This window comes from Nomascus leucogenys, chromosome 12 (assembly GCF_006542625.1).
Source record: "Nomascus leucogenys isolate Asia chromosome 12, Asia_NLE_v1, whole genome shotgun sequence".
NCBI lineage: Eukaryota > Metazoa > Chordata > Mammalia > Primates > Hylobatidae > Nomascus > Nomascus leucogenys.
Genome location: NC_044392.1, coordinates 53,542,473 through 53,548,644, shown reverse-complemented (window position 1 = coordinate 53,548,644; position 6,172 = coordinate 53,542,473). Strand labels below are relative to the sequence as shown.

Genomic DNA, 6,172 nt, shown 5'->3' with positions numbered 1-6,172 from the left:
AGGCGGTGAAAGAGATGATAAACTCCAGCACCATGCCTGAGTGTCCCCTGTGCTCTGCTGAGGCAGCATATTTTTGTACATTGCTGTATTTGCAAAAACCCTACAAGATTCACGAAATTGGACAACCATCTGTATAACACTACTAGTGGTAAAACAACTAAGGATGGCTGGTTTGCAGTCATCCGAGCAACCTCTCTAGTTTCATAGATATGGTTTCTCTCTGATATTGAACGGCTTCCAATTTCAAGTAGAATGCTACATCACAAGAATAACGATGTGAAAAGAACTGGTTTCTTTTGTGATCCCAAACGTTCTAGTCAGTGTATTAAAAGCCATTATTTGAAGAAGGGTGCACAGGCTCCAGCTGCCCGCCAAAGAGGTCCTCAGCAACACAGGCTAAGAACCCGCTTCTGGCCGGGCGTGGTAGCTCACGCCTGTAATCCCAGCACTTGCGGAGGCCGGGGCGGGCGGATCACCTGAGGTCAGGAGTTCGAGATCAGCCTGGCCAAAGTGGTGAAACCCCGTCTCTACTAAAAATACAAAAATTAGCCGGGATGTAATCTCAGCTACTCGGAAGCCTGAGGCAGAAAAATCGCCTCAACCCGGGAAGGGAGGTTGTAGTAAGCAGAGATCGTGCTACTGCACTCCAGCCTGGGCGACAGGGCGAGACTCCGGTTCAAAACAAAACACAAAACAAAACAGAAATCAAAACCCTCTTCCTTGGGGGAGACCAGCGGCACGGAAGGGAGGAAAAGGAAGGAGTGGCAAACATCACTTCTCCCGCAGGCTCTGGCAGCATATTGTTCGGCTGAGTGGCGGAGGGTGGGACGAAAAGCTGACCGGGACGGGGAAGGCGCTGTTGTTGACATCACGGCTAGGGCGACTTCTATGTAGATGAGGCAGCGCAGGGGCTGCTGCTTCGCCACCGGCTGCTTCGCCACGAAGGAGTTCCCGTGCTGTGGGAGCGAGTCCAGGACCGCTGGTCGGACCTGAGAGTCCCAGCTGTGTGTCGAGGCTAGGAGGGCTCCGGGGTGCGCGGGGCAAGTGACCGTGCATGGGAAGGGTGAGGCGTATGAGGCTGTGGCCGGGCGGAAGTGTGCGGATTCGTACTTAACTAGCAGAAGAAATATCGTGATCATGAAGGTGGTTTTCTCAGAGCGAGATTTATTCACTGAATAGCGAACGCGCTGATCCCTGCGACTTCCACAAATGTGAGAAGCTCCACTGCATCATTTGTGGTAGTGAGGGACTGCGTTCGCATTTTCTCCTCTTTTTTTTTTTTTTTTTTTTTTTATTGCAGTGTGGAAGGGTAGACTGCGCGCAGCGATTATTCTTAGTTTATACCGTGTTATATTCTGGACGGCATCCCGAGTGTTTTTCCTTGTATTTAGGAGGCTATGAAACAGAAAGTAACGCATTGTTGTCCTTGCCGCCGGAGAAATTATAAGGTCAGCCGTGGTGAGATTGTTTAACATAAGCTAACGAGCGCGATGGCCCCAGAGCGCTTTCCTTTCTACGCGGGTCTGCTTTTAGCAGAGATTGGCCCATGGTCTCTAGTCTCCTGGGTTCTCACGCTCTGTGAAAATCTTCGTGTTTTTCCGCAGCCTCTAGAGTTACCTTTAACAGCCTCTGCTTCTAACCGCAGCCCCACGGGAGTTTATAGGATTTCTGTGCTGGCGGGGAATGTGTTCTCACCTCATAGAGCCAGGTAGAAACTGTACGCAGACGGGCTCTGTTCTTTGGGATGAAAACAGGGCCTTTGGGGCTCTGTGACCCCGTTCGGTTGTAGACACAACACGCTTACTTTGTGGATGGGAACGGCTCTGCCCGCGCCCAGGTGCCCTTGCGCATATTCACCGAGGCCCGCAGGTCGGAACCGCAGTCTCATCTGTCAGCAGAATGCCCTGCGATCTACTCTAACTACCCGAACTACCCAGCAATAAAATGGGACACATTATAAAACATGAGATGGCATGGATAATCTCAAAAACATTTAAGCTGAGTGATGAAAGCGTGCATCCTGTGAGGCGCCATCAAGGTGAATTTCTAGAACAGGTAAAACTAACCTGTATAGTGACAGAAACTACATCATTGATTGCTGGGGTCAGGGAAAGCGGGGACTGACTTCAAAGCGCACAAGAGGACCTTTTAGAATAATAGACATGTCATCAAAGTTGAAATGGATGCATTGTACCTAGTCACACCTTAATCAACTTAATTGTAAAAAGTAATAAGAAAACCACGCCAGGTGTCGTTGCTGTTGCTGTTTGTGAGCCTGTGGCACGGCTCTGTGGGACTGGAACTTTAAAGATAGCCACAGTGGCTGCAAATGATGATAATGAAAAGACGGCTGCCCTGGAGGCCAAAATCTGTCATCAAATTGAGTATTATTTTGGAGACTTCAATTTGCCACGGGACAAGTTTTTAAGGGAACAGATAAAACTGGACGAAGGCTAGGTATCTTTGGAGATAATGATAAAATTCGACAGGTTGAATTTTGTTGAATTCTCACAACAGACTTTAATGTAATTGTGGAAGCATTGAGCAAATCCAAGGCAGAACTCATGAAAATCAGTGAAGATAAAACTAAAATCAGAAGGTCTCCAAGCAAACCCCTACCTGAAGTGACTGATGAGTATAAAAATGATGTAAAGAAACAGATCTGTTTATATTAAAGGCTTCGGAACTGATGCAACTCTTGATGACATAAAATAATGATTAGAAGATAAAGATTAAGTACTAAATATTCAGATGAGAAGAACATTGCATAAAATATTTAAGGGATCAATTTTTGTTGTGTTTGATAGCTGAATCTGCTAAGAAGTTTGTAGAGACCCCGGCCAGAAGTACAGACACAGGCCTGCTAATACTTTTCAAGGACGATTACTTTGCCAAAAAAAAATAATAATAATAAAATAAGAAAGAAGAAGAAAGAAAACAAAATAAAGTGGAAGCTAAATTAAGAGCTAAACAAGAGCAAGAAGCAAATCAAAAGTTAGAAAAAGATGCTGAAATGAAATCTCTAGAAGAGAGGATTGGACGCTTGCTGAAGTTTTCAGGTGATTTAGATGATCAGACCTGTAGAGAAGATTTACACATCCTTTTCTCAAATCATGGTGAAATAAAATGGATAGACTTCATCAGAGGAGCAAAAGAGGGGATAATTCTATTTGAAGAAAAAGACAAGGAAGCATTGGGTAAAGCCAAAGATGCAAATAATGGTAATCTACAATTACAGAACAAAGAAGTGACTTGGGAAGTACTAGAAGGAGAGGTGGAAAAAGAAGCACTGAAAAAAAATAACAGAAGACCAACAAGAATCCCTAAACATATGGAAGTCAAAAGGACACACATTTAAAGGAAAAAGGAAAGGGTAATAAAGTTGCCCATCCTGGGTCTGGTAAAGAAAAAGTACAGTTTCAGGGCAAGAAAATGAAATTTGCTAATGACGATGAACATGATGAAAACGGTGCAACTGGATCTATGAAAAGATCAGGAGAAGAAACAAAGAAGAACCTGTGTCCAAACAACAGAAAAGAGAAAATGGTGCTGGAGACCAGTAGTTTAGTAAACCAATCTTTTATTCATTTTAAATAGGTTTTAAACTACTTTTGTTTATGGGGGCTTTTAAAAGGAAAACCGAATTAGGTTCACTTCAATGTCCACCTGTGAGAAAGGAAAAGTTTCTTTATTGTTTAAGTTGTCTTTTTTTTGTTATCCAAATGAGAATTTTTTTGAATGCATAGTTCTTTTTGTGTTATTTCAGATGATTCAAATATCAGACGGAAGATTCTTCCACTAAATTGCCTTTGTAATATGAGAGTATATTAGTACAAACTAATAAAATATATACTATTTGAAAAGAGAAAAAAACTCTAAATCTTAATGTCTTCTACTTAATGTAGTGTGTGTTTAGTCTTAGAAAGGTGTCTGTCTGTGATTGAGAGTTCAGGAATTCCTTGATTTCTGTTTCTGTCTCTTTGTCTTCAGTTAAATTCATGCACTATTAAATGGAATCTTTGTAAAATAGAGTCTAAGCTCAATTTTATGAAAGTATATATATACTTATATAAAAGTATATATATACAAGTATATATATACTTATATAAAAGTATATATATACTTTTATAAGTATATAATATATATATGACACTAACAAGAGAAGAGCATATGTATTTATTTAATGTAAGTTTTACATGACAGGAGTGCCTTCAAAGGAAATGAAGACCTGTGGAAAGAGCTAAATCTCAGTTGTTGTTGTTGTTTTTTAACAGTATGTTTTATGAAGAGTGGATACTCATGGAGAAGTATGATAAGACAAAAAAACTGTATGATCTAACAGTAACAAACTGGAGATAACGTAGCCAGGCCTTTGTGTTCAGGCTCTTCTCTGTGTCCCTGTGTCTTCAGACTCAAGGATGCACCTTTCCTCTGGGTACAGAGAGGGCACCTCTCACATGAGAGTCTTACGATAGGCTTCAGGGAAGAAGGGCAGGGGGAGGGTGACAGTGACCTTCCTGCTTCTGTTGTTTTCTCAAATTCCTTTAGCATAAATACTTCCTCAAATTCCTTTAGCATAAAATATTCAATACCCCATGTATGTAAGAGTGCCATAAATGCTCAATAATTGTCTTCTGTTATTATTTTCATCAGTAGCATCATCTGAATCATCAGTATTGTCTATTTTTAACAATGAAAAATGCATAAAGTAACATACATTACCTTATTTAAAGTTCAGAACAACCAAAGAAATGAGTAACTTGTAGCGGGCGTGAGAAGTTCCGTGGCACAAAAGGAAGATAGGCATTCAAGGAACACCAGGATAGAAGAGCCGGAGTAGAAGGAGAGAGAGGAAGAGGAGTCCGCCAGGTGGGATGCAGGAAGCCACCGGATAGCTCGGGCGGAGAGAGGGCGCTCCTGCTCCGCAAGCCTCCCTGCGACCGCAGGCTTCCGGCCGCCTTTTTCCAGGAAGACGCACCCTCCTTTCCTCTGGTCTCGGTTGAGACACTGCAAAGGGCATCGTCCTGGAGCATTTCTCCTCTCCCCAAGGCCCTCCGAAGGAAGGATGGCTGCACGGAAGCTTCACCCCGAAGTGGTCAAGCGCGCAGAGCTCCAGCTTCCGCAGGAGCATTTCCTGGTGTCTCTCATGGGTAAGAGTGGGCCCTGCAGGATAATGCCTCCGGTTCCCTGAGGAGCAGTGCGGGAGATGCCCATGTGGCCAGCTCCTAGGCCACGCGACCCAGGCCCTCCAGGAGAAGCGAGGAGTCCTGGGCCCTGAGCCAGCTCCCTGGACCGGCTGTGCCAAGAGAAGCAGCAAGGGAAGCTCCCGCCTCAAGGTCTCTGTCCTCCTGTGGTTAAGAGACGTGCATCTGACTCCCTCTACAAGTGCTGGAGAGGAGGCTAGGTCTTTCCCACGGGCTGGGGGCCTTGCTGTCCCAAGGACTGCTGGGGAGAAAGAGGAAGCCGGCTGAGATGTGTGAAGCAGCTCTTGATATCGCCGGTGGGGAGAGGGCGCGCGGGACCCAGGAGCCTCCGTGCGGAGCCAGGCCTCAGGAGCAGCCGCCTTGTTCCTAGAAGGGGTGCCTCCATCCATCTGGTGTCCAAAGACTGTAGGGAGACCTTCTCGCCCGGTGGGAAAGCGACGTCTCCCATGCTCTCCCACCACGCAGGCCTTGTGTGCTTTCTCCTGCTAGTGTCTGCCTGCCAGCGGGCGGGAGCTGCGGCTGCAGCAGTTCCACACTCGGTGGACGCTGCCAGCCAGCGAGCCAAGAGCCGCGCTTGGAGGCGGGAGTCGGGGAGTCGTGTGCAGGTCGGGAGAAGACCCAAGCTCTGGGTCAGGGCTTTTTTGCCAATAGCCAAATTCAGAGTGTAAAAGACAGAGAGCTCACATCTGTGTGTTCGAGAGCTTCAGTGAGAACACCAAGGAAGCGCTCTCAAGAGCCCTAGCAGGGCGGCAAAGGGTCTCTGGCGGCGATATCCGCGTAGGCGGTGAGCCAAGGCAGGTCAGGAGCGTACGCGAACCCAGCCCCCGGGTAGCACGAACACCACCGCAGACTAGGGCCCCGCGTGTGGGGAAATCGCAGGGGTGAGCGCAGCCAGAGTGCGGTGGACTAGCCTCATCCAGGGGGAACCCCCTTCCTGAACCACGGTCTGTCCCCCGCCAGGTACGGGA

At 46.3% G+C, this 6,172-nt stretch overlaps 2 non-coding genes and 1 pseudogene across 2 annotated transcripts; 2 read left to right on the top strand and 1 right to left on the bottom strand.

Annotated features, from left to right (window-relative positions):
* Positions 1 to 1,106: 1,106 nt before the first annotated feature.
* LOC115837836 lies at positions 1,107 to 1,268 on the top strand. The gene has a single exon (XR_004032882.1). It is a non-coding gene; the product is annotated as a U1 spliceosomal RNA (small nuclear RNA).
* Positions 1,269 to 1,490: 222 nt separating this feature from the next.
* LOC105740598 lies at positions 1,491 to 3,563 on the top strand (annotated as a pseudogene).
* Positions 3,564 to 6,004: 2,441 nt separating this feature from the next.
* Positions 6,005 to 6,172, bottom strand: LOC115837846. The gene has a single exon (XR_004032887.1). It is a non-coding gene; the product is annotated as a U1 spliceosomal RNA (small nuclear RNA).